The sequence below is a fragment of the Vulpes lagopus genome, chromosome 8 (assembly GCF_018345385.1).
Source record: "Vulpes lagopus strain Blue_001 chromosome 8, ASM1834538v1, whole genome shotgun sequence".
In the NCBI taxonomy this organism is placed as follows: Eukaryota; Metazoa; Chordata; class Mammalia; order Carnivora; family Canidae; genus Vulpes; species Vulpes lagopus.
This window is the reverse complement of record NC_054831.1, coordinates 7,949,121-7,958,713: the sequence shown is the minus strand read 5'-3', so window position 1 is coordinate 7,958,713 and position 9,593 is coordinate 7,949,121. Positions and strand designations below refer to the sequence as shown.

General features: G+C 53.6%; 1 long non-coding RNA gene across 2 annotated transcripts; it reads right to left on the bottom strand.

Moving 5' to 3' along the window:
• Positions 1 to 2,194: 2,194 nt before the first annotated feature.
• LOC121497525 lies at positions 2,195 to 4,767 on the bottom strand. Of its 2 annotated transcripts, none has more exons than XR_005989495.1 (3): positions 4,159 to 4,767; positions 3,880 to 3,998; positions 2,195 to 2,566 (listed from the first exon to the last, which is right to left on the bottom strand). It is a non-coding gene; the product is annotated as an uncharacterized LOC121497525 (long non-coding RNA). The 2 variants fall into 2 exon arrangements; XR_005989494.1 differs by having other exon boundaries at positions 4,342 to 4,767.
• Between the last annotated feature and the right edge of the window lie 4,826 nt (positions 4,768 to 9,593).

The window sequence follows — 9,593 nt, the reverse complement described above, 5'->3', positions numbered from 1 at the left end:
ACCCTGAGCCGAAGGGCCCACCCTTTCTCCTTTACATGCCAGAGCTCACACCTGACAACCACCAGCGCTTCTCCAGGATCAACACCCACCCTTTTGGGTGTTTGTCTGCCACTGAGAGATCGGCCTGCAAGCAGAGGTTCTGCGCAGAGACTTTTAGGCCGGGCTGAGATCCAGGGGTACGGGCCCAACATCGTGACTTCCAAGCCCCACAGGAACTGGAGGTTGGCGAAGGGAAGGGCGCAGATTAGTCCTGGCCCACGGCAGAAGGGACACTGTGGCCTCTCCCTGTGGCACAGTGGACACTGTGGTGGGTCATCCATCCCCTTCAATTAAGGACCTGTTCCCCCTGCTGCTGGGGGCGCAGTCAAGGGTCAGCCTTCAGTGCCAGCTCCTTCAGAGAGCTGCCCCCCCCATCGTGGCCAAGTCTGGGCCAGAGTCTACGGTATGACCGTCCAACTCCAGCTCTGGAGTGCCCGTGGGGCTGGCTGGGGCCGGAGCGGGGGGGGGGGGGGGGGGGGGGGCGGGAAACCTGGGGTTCGCACTGCAGACTCCACTCCCCTCCACCTGCTGGCTCTCAGATCCTGCGTTCCAGACAACCCAATTTGTGACCAGTTTTGTTCCCATCTAAGATGCGTGGGGTGGGGGTGGGGGGCGTGAAGGGGACCTGCAAATTAAAACTGTGGCAAAAAAAATAAAATAAAATAAAACTGTGGCAAAAGTTCAAAGACTTTTTTTTTAAAGATTTTATTTATTGGGTAGCCCTGGTGGCTCAGTGGTTTAGCGCCGCCTTCAGCCCAGGGAGTGATCCTGGAGACCCTGGATTGGGTCCCGCATCGGGCTCCCTGCATGGAGCCCGCTTCTCCCTCTGCCTGTGTCTCTGCCTCTCTCTCTTTCTCTCTGCGTCTCTCATGAATAAATAAATAAAATATTTTTTAAAAAATAAAATAAAGATTTTATTTCTATGACAGAGTGAGAAAGCACCAGCAGGGGGAGCAGCAGAGGGAGAGGGAGAAGCAGGCTCCCCACTAAGCAGGGAGCCTGATGTGGAGCTTCATGTGGGGTTTGATGCGGGGCTAGATCCCAGGATCTTGGGATCATGACCTGGGCAGAAGGTAGACGCTGAGCTGACTGAGCCAGCCAGTCATCCCCAAAGATGCTTGTTTTTTGTTTGTTTGGTTTTTTTTTTTGAAGATTTTATTTGACAGAGTACAAGCAGAGGGAGGAAGAAGCAAGTACCCCCACACACACACACCCGCTAAGCAGAGACCTCCATGTGGGACTCAGTCCCAGGATCCTGGGATCATGGCCTAAGCACAAGGCAGATGCTCAACCAAGTGAGCTATGCAGGCGCCCCCTCAAAGATGTTTTTAAAAAGAACCTTTGTTGTGAGAAAAGCTAGAAATTTGATGCCATCTTGAGAATGGTAAAAAGAAAAAAAAAAGGCTAAATGTTTGTCAGTGTTCTTATTTGTTTTGTCCTTACGAAACAATGTTATTGTTTCGTCTACAGCCACTTGGCTAATTGGTTAAAGTCACCATGTGATTGTGGTCAAGTTTATAGGTTTGTCTGGACAAGGCCCGGATTCTCTCCAGGAAAGAGCGTCTCCAAAAGAAAGTGACCACAGCTAAGGGCAGTCCCCCCAGGGGGATGTAACAAAGTGTAAAAGTAAACTAAGGTCTTAAGTACACATATTTACATATTTAAATGGAAGGCTGGATGCTCTCCGGGCTAAAAGGAAGCCCCAGTTCCGAGGCTGCCAGGATCTTGAGCGTCCGGCCCCTAAGAGTGGAGGGTGCGCCCTCTGCTGGAGAGAAGGCCGAGGCCCCGTCGCGGGGACGTTGGCTTGGAGATTTGGGAGGCCCTCGTGAGAGAAAGGGGGGTTCAAGGAAAATTTTCTCTACCCACACCACCTCTGACACCAAATGTGTGGGTTTTCCACACGAAGCAGTTCTCCAATTCTCTGCAGACCCCCACCTGGGTGTCCTACTATTCAGTTCTGGCGGTCATTTGGGCTAACACAAACCCTACAGGTTAAGGGGTGAGTCCCACCAGATTGCCCCACTTCAGGTGCCACTTGCAAGTAGCCGGTCCCCAGGTACCCGCTCTTCTCTCTGACCTGGCTACCAAGTCGGGGATTCCCACGACTCCCTCCTCTGGTTGGATGATGGGCTACAATAACTCGCAGAACTCAGGAAAACACTATCCCTGGTTTATTATAAAGGATATCATAGACGATACAAGTGAACAACCGGATGAAGAGGTACACAGGGCAAGGTCCAGAAGGGTCTCCTGCACAGGAGTTTCTGTCCGCCAGGAGTTGCGGTGTACCGCCATCCCACTCGTGGGAGCCTTCACCAACACAGAAACTCTTCAAACTCTCCTGTTTAAGGTTTTTATGGAAATTCCATTATACAAGGCAGCCCTGGTGGCTCAGTGGTTTAGCGCCGCCTTCAGCCCAGGGCGTGATCCTGGAGACCTGGGATCGAGTCGCCAGTGGGGCTCCCTGCAGGGAGCCTGCTTCTCCCTCTGCCTGTGTCTCTGTGTCTCTCATGAATAAATAAAATCTCTAAAAAAAAAAAAAAAGAAAGAAATTCCATTATATAGGCACAGCCGATTAAATCATTGGCCCAATCCCCAGCCCCTCTTTTCTTCCCAGAGATGGGAGAGGGGGTGCTGAGGGTTTTACCTCTCTAATTCCAGGATTGGCTCCTTGGTGACCAGCCCCCCCATCTCCAAGAGTCAATTTGCATAAACTCAGGTATCTTTGAAAGGGGCATAGTATGAATAACAAAATATGCTCCTCACATCCTTCTCACTGCTTAGGGAATTCCAAGAGCTTTAGAAATTCTGTGCCAGGAAGTAGGCAGGGGTGAGGCAGAGACCAAATATATATATATATATATTTAAGATTTTGTTTGTTTGTTTATTTGAGAGAGAGAGAGAGAGCACAAACAAGGGACAGAGACAGAGGGAGAAGCAGACTCCCTGCTTTGGCACTCTGAGCTGTGTCCCTCCCAGAGAGGAGAAGGAGTTAAGGAAGCCTGTCTGTCCCCTCTTGGCTTTCCTTTGTCCCCACTGTAGGTGGTACTGCTCCAACCTCTCCACCCACCCCTGCAACTGAATGGGGGTCTTCAAATAAAAACTACCTTTCCCAGAAGTTTCCTTTGACCACATGCTTCAGAAAGATCTGAGGCATTCTCAACTGTACTCCAACTCCATGAATTAAAAAATGCTCCTTTGTGGGATCCCTGGGTGGCGCAGCGGTTTAGCGCCTGCCTTTGGCCCAGGGCGCGATCCTGGAGACCCGGGATCGAATCCCACATCGGGCTCCCAGTGCATGGAGCCTGCTTCTCCCTCTGCCTGTGTCTCTGCCTCTCTCTCTCTCTGTGACTATAATACATAAATAAATAAAAATTTTAAAAAAATGCTCCTTTGCAACTCTGAATTTTAAATATCAACCAATGAGGAAATAGGATTCACTTAAAACACCTGGTTTTGCCTCTGACCACCTGCATTTTATTAGTACTTGTCAAAATACAGTTTCTGGTGAGGAAAAACACCTCCCACAGAAGGCCTCCACCATACTGAAACTGAACAAGATAAGCAAGGTCCTCTAGCAAGGAGAGGAAGTTAGCAGGAGGAGGACCCCTGGCCAAAGATGGGTAAGTTGAGGCAGATGAGGGGAGGGCATGGTGGTGAGGCGGGAGAGAGAGGTTCTTGTCTCACAGAGCCAAAGAATGAATCTCGAGGACAAAGGGGAATGAGTAAAGCGACAGAAGTTTATTAAGGAAGGATACAGAAGAAGAAGTTCTCAGGAGTGAGCGGGCTCCGGAAAGGGTTGCCAGGGCCTCCACTGACAGTGTTTTATTTAGAACTGACCAGGGAGCTGGTGGCCTTAGCATTCTTGTGACGTCTCGGTTTGAGGAAGGACTGGTGATAACATCCTTAATGGCTTCCTTCTTTTTAGGGTCTGATTAGTCTTTGTTGGTCACAGGTGACTGTCATAAAAAATAAAAAAATAAAAGACACGTCCTCCCCAATACAGCTAGGGCAGGGTGACCTGGCTTTGTTCCCTTATCTCTGGTCCCCTCAGCATTTGGGGGATTCCCTGAGCCTCATCCGGTAGCCCCCTATCCATCTCTCCCTACCCAGCCTCACCTGTCCCTAAGTCAGGGACAGATCATAATCGCTGGCCCCTGGATGGTCCTGGGCTTTGGGATTCAGCGCGTAATGCCCGGCTACGGAGTGGAACAGAGATGGGAGGGAGACAGAGCAGCCTAAGAACAAGGCCCAGGCCAGAAACTCAAGCGAGGCGCCCAGGTGGGCCCCCCCGGCCCTCACCCAGGGGTGGCCTGGTCGGACCGCAGCCGGGGCCAGGAGGCGGGTGTCACGGCGCGGACGCCAGGGTCCGGAGGAGCGAACCCGGGACGAGCCAGGGACGAGCCCCGGACAGAGCCGAGTGGCGCGAGCCGGGCCGGTGTCCCCCCCCACCCCCCGGGCAGGTGGCCAAGCGACAGATTTCCTGGGCGACCGGAGGGGCGGGGAGGGAAACCGCCCGGTCCTGCCACCTGCTGCCCGGGGCCAGAGCAGGCGCCCAGGTCGCGCGGCCTCAGAGACGCCGCTGGCCCGAAAACTGGGGCAGAGCCGGGGGCGCACCAAGGCCTCCCTCTGGGGGAGAAGCGCGGCTGCCGAGGGTCCCCGGGCCGCGCGGGGGGCGCCGGGGCGGGCCCCCTTCGCCCCCCTCCGCCGCGGGGGGCCCAGCTCGGGGCCGGCCCGAGGGCGCGGCCGGGCGGGCGGGGGGCGGCGAGGACCGCGAGGACCGCGAGCCCCGCCCCGCCCCGCCCCGCCCCGCCGTGTCCCCGGCGACCGAGACCTCCGCGCCGGGCGGGGGCCGCGGGAGGGGGAGCCGGGCCCGGTTGCTACGCAACGGCCGGTGACGTCAGGCGATTGAGTTTGGTTCCCAAGGTAACTGGCCGGGCAGCTGGGCCGGGAACTATTTGTGTCTGTCCCCAGAGGGGCTGCGGAGCCTCCGGGGTCTGGCGCAGCCGAGGAAATGCGCCGCTGGCCCGCGGGCAGGCGGGGGACGGAACACAGAGGCCCTTTCAGCTCCGGAGGCCGGCGACCCGGGCGGGGCGGCGTCTGCGCCCACGGGAGGGCGCCCCTCCTCCGCTCCCGGCCGCCCCGGCTCTCTCCCCACGCCCGAGGGGGAGGCCCTGCACCGGCGGGCTTTGTCCTACTTATGAACGCCCTCCTGGGTGAACTGGAGGAAGAAAGGGGCTTCTGTGTGCAGCGCCCCCCCCCCCCCCCCCCCCGCTGCACACAGTAGGCGCTCAGCACAGCACTCCCGGGCGCTCCGATCTCCAGCGCCTCCCTACCTGTCCTCCGTGCCCTGGAGAGCGCATCAGCAGATGGGCTCCATAATCTGAGGGGCGGGGAGCACGATGCAGAAATGAGAGGTCCCCTTGTTCAAAAATGACCGAGGGACAATGTAGGAAACAGGCCCCAGTCCTGCCGACTAAGGACGAACTGCAAGGCGGTGAAAGTGACGCGTATGTGCGGAAACTGAGGCAGGTGACATCAGCCATAGAGGGGAGAGGATAAGGTTCAAATCTGGAGTGGAAGAAGGTGAGGAACAAGACAGCAGGAGCAGAAAGACCATCAAAAACAAAGCAGTGACCCAAATGTGGGCCTGAGAGCTGGCCTCAGGTTGCCAGGAGGGCCCCTAGGGCCACAGGGGGCTGTAACGGGCTCTCAAGACTTAGGCAATGCAGGCTAGCCAGGCCTCTCAGGCCCTTCCCACTAATGGCACCTGGTACAAGAGGATAACATCAAGCCTCCCGCAGTCTGTCTCCAGGGAGCCACCACCACCTCCCCTGGCACAATGGGCCAGACCAGGCTGGATCCAGGGACCTGGATATCTGGGTCCAGGTCTCAGAGAACTGGAATGCATCAATGTCCAGACTGCTGTTTGCCCAAGAGCCCCGGCCGCTCGCCTGTCCCACCCAAGGGAGGCATCTGCCCCATCCCTATAAACCTTCACATCTCTTGTCAACAGTCTGACTGCCGACCAGGGGCTCTGAGGACCAGAAGCATCCGGTGTCTCTGAGAGAGCAGCCTCTGGACTGTCTTTCCCAGGCAGTGAATTTCCACAGCCTGATCCTCACTTGAGAAAAGCCTGAAGCCCTCGTCCTCTCCTCTCCTCTGGGTGAAGCAGGCTCCATGATCCTAGTTTCACAGACAGGACCTGTTCTAGGATGCACCCAGGCGCACCTCCTACCCAGATTCGCCAGACTCCCCCAGAGGATTCCTTGGGAACGGGCCCTGGGCCTAGGAACCAGAGCTGGTGCTCAGAACCAGCTACATAATTTGTGGGGCCTAGGGCAAAATGAAAATGCAAGGTCCCTTGTTCAAAAAGTATTAATGTCAAGATAGGGGTGGGGGGCATCTAGCTGACTCAGTTGGAAAAGCATGCAACTCTTTTTTTTTTTTTTTTTTTTTTTTTAGCATGCAACTCTTGATCTCAGGGTCAGGAGTTCTAGCCCCATGTTGGGTGTAGACAGTACTTAAAAATTTATTTATTTGACAGAGAGAGGAAGAGAACACAAGTAGGGGGAGTGGCAGACAGAGAGAGAGGGAGAAGCAGGCTCCCCGCTAAGCAGGAAGCCTGATGAGGGGTTGGATCTCAGGACCCTGGGATCATGACCTGAGCAGAAGGCAGATGCTTCACTGACTGAGCCACCCAGGCGCCCCTAAATAAATAAACTTTAAAAAAAAAAAAAAAAGAATGTCAAGATGGTGACAATAGAGCATTGAACCAAGCTCTGGGGCCTTGAGTGACTGCATGGGTTGTACACTCCCAAACCTGCCCCACCCGACTGGCAAGCCCTAGACACCCAGCAAGGCGTCTTCCTGCAGAGTCCACGTGTTCCCTCTGTCAGGGTCCATCTGTTAGCTTCTCCCCATGCTGTGGCCAACCACTTTGGGGGGCACTTTCTTAACCACCCATTTATCATAAACTGAGCTAGGGGTCCTCAGGCCCAGCAGATATCACATGGAGAGAATATGTCCAATACCTTCCCATCAAAGGACCAAATCATAGACTACTTCCAGAAATGTTCATTTATGCAAATGCCAGATGTTTGGTTCTCTATTTTCAGCTGAAGAACACTTGCTCTTGAAAAAATATATGAGGCATCTCTGTAAGATGGTGAAATGTGAAATGTAGCAGCTGATTGATGAGGGTTTGGCACTAATCAACATTAAAACAATATAGAAGAACAAAAGTCAAGGGCGTGTTTACAGCCTCTTAAGGTCTTTGTCACACCCATGGTACATCTCACTTCGCCCTGGGGGAATCAGGGGAAGGAATCTCTGCCTCAGCCCATTGGGTTCATCTTCACTCTAGGATCAATGGGGACAATGGTAAAAGACCTCCCCTGCCTGGGATCTCCTCAAGGGTCAGGTGGGTCTGCAGCCCCACTTCTCCTTCTTTCTGCTCCTGCCACCTCCCCGACCCTTCCACGGAGGTGACCCCAGGACAGCTCCCTGCTAGACTTCCTGTACACTAGCCTATGAAGTCTCTTACCCACCTGAGGCATCTATGGGCCCCTCCCACCTTTTTAATTGCCCTAGACCAGTTGTTCTTCACTCAACAGATCTTCACTGAAGACCTACTATGCACCAGATGCTGTTCTAAGCCTGGGGGTAAAGCAGAATAAGGCAGGCAAACACCTCTGCCTTCACGGAGCAGACATAAAGCAACCAAAAATACAATGCGATAACTTCCAACTTAGAAGTTCTATTAAACAACATCAGAATTATACAATAGAGAATATCTGATCTGGGGACAGACTATTTTTTTAAGATTTTATTTATTTGGGGGGCACCCTGGGTGGCTCAGCGGTTTAGTGCCACCTGCAGCCCAGGGTGTGATCCTGGAGACCCGGGATCGAGTCCCTGCGTGGAGCCTGCTTCTCCCTCTGCCTGTCTCTCTCTCTCTCTCTCTCTCTCTCTCTCTCTCTGTCACTCATGAATAAATAAAGAAAATCTTTTAAAAATAATAAAAATAAATTTTAAAAAAGATTTTGTTTATTTATTTATGAGCTACATGGAGAGAGAGGCAAAAACACAGGCAGAGGGAGAAGCAGGCTCCCTGCAGGGAGCCTGATGTGAGACTCGATCCCAAGATCCCAGGATCACATACTGAGTGAGTCAAAGGCAGAGGCTCAACCACTGAGCCACCCAGGTGCCCTGGAGGCAGTTACTTTAGATCAAACTTCCTCTGGGGACAGAGGAAGGTCTCTCTGAGGCGGCAATAAGAGGCCAGGCACTCACCAGTTTGAAGGACAAGCATCATCAACCCAAGCAAGTTCAAAGGCTCTCAGGAAGTTGGGATGTTGGGTTCACAGGAACAAATGGTGAGTTTAGAATAAAGTGAGTGCTGAGAGATGAGGCCAGAGGCAGGGCCAGAAGAGGTAGGGCCTGGAAGAAGAATCCAGAAAAATCCAGAAGAATTCATTGGGTGGTTTTAAGCAGGGCAATTATGGCAATTACCTGTTTAAAGCCTCACTCTGGCTACTGGGCAGAGAAGGGATTCACTGCACGTACCACCTGCTGTTTGGCGCATGTTTGCCCTTCAGGCTTGATTGCTCCTACCTGGTGTTTGTGCAATAGCCTCTTTGCTGCTTGAGGGTGGAGGCCAGTCCTCGGACTTGTTTGGATCCCCATACCGCCTTGCATCGAGTAGGTGCTCAGTAAGTATTTACAAGTCAACTAGCTGACACTTTTGTATCTGCAAGGATCTTCTGGAGTCTTGCCTCTCGGTCCAGCATCAGCACCACCTGGGAGCTTATAGGAAAGTTAGAATCCCAGGCCCCACCCAGACCTCCTGAATCAGTTTGCGGTTTAGTAAGATCCTCCAGAAATTCGGATGCACAGTAAAGTTTGTGAAGCCATTCTAGAGAGTAGAATAACTGGAGGGCCAGACAAGGAGGTGGGGAAGGCGGGAGGTGAGCCCGGAGGTGAGCCGGGAGGTGAACGCGGGTGCACAGAGTGGGCTCACTTGAGGAGTCTCCCTTAAAAGTGCCAGCCACCCTGAGTCACTGAGTCTGAGAAGAGCTCAGACCAGTAATAAAGCTAATATCTGGTGCTTTCTATGTGTCAGACACTGGTTTCTCAATCGTTTCCATGAGTTAACTAATTCTGTCTTCACGGCCGCACTGTTACAACCTCCCTGCCAATACTGCAGATGAAGAAATCGAGGCCCCGTGAGGCTGGGGTTATTCCAGAATCTTCAGCAGGTACACACGCATTTGGCGGTACCTGGCGTCCACACAGGGCCTGTTCTGATTGGTCGCTGCCTGCCCTACTGATTATTCAATGTTTTGAACGTCGCCCTGGTTACGGAGCTGGACGGAAGAGGCATGATCCCAAGCAGTCCCCCGCGCCGGAGCCACCCTCTAAACCACGATCCTCTGTCCATCTAGCGCCTTCACCACCCAGGGCCAGCACACCTCAGGGACAAGTAATGTGTGTCAAAGTGTTTTTTGCGGGCTATAAAACCGAGTATGAATGCTAAGTGCGTAGACTCCTCC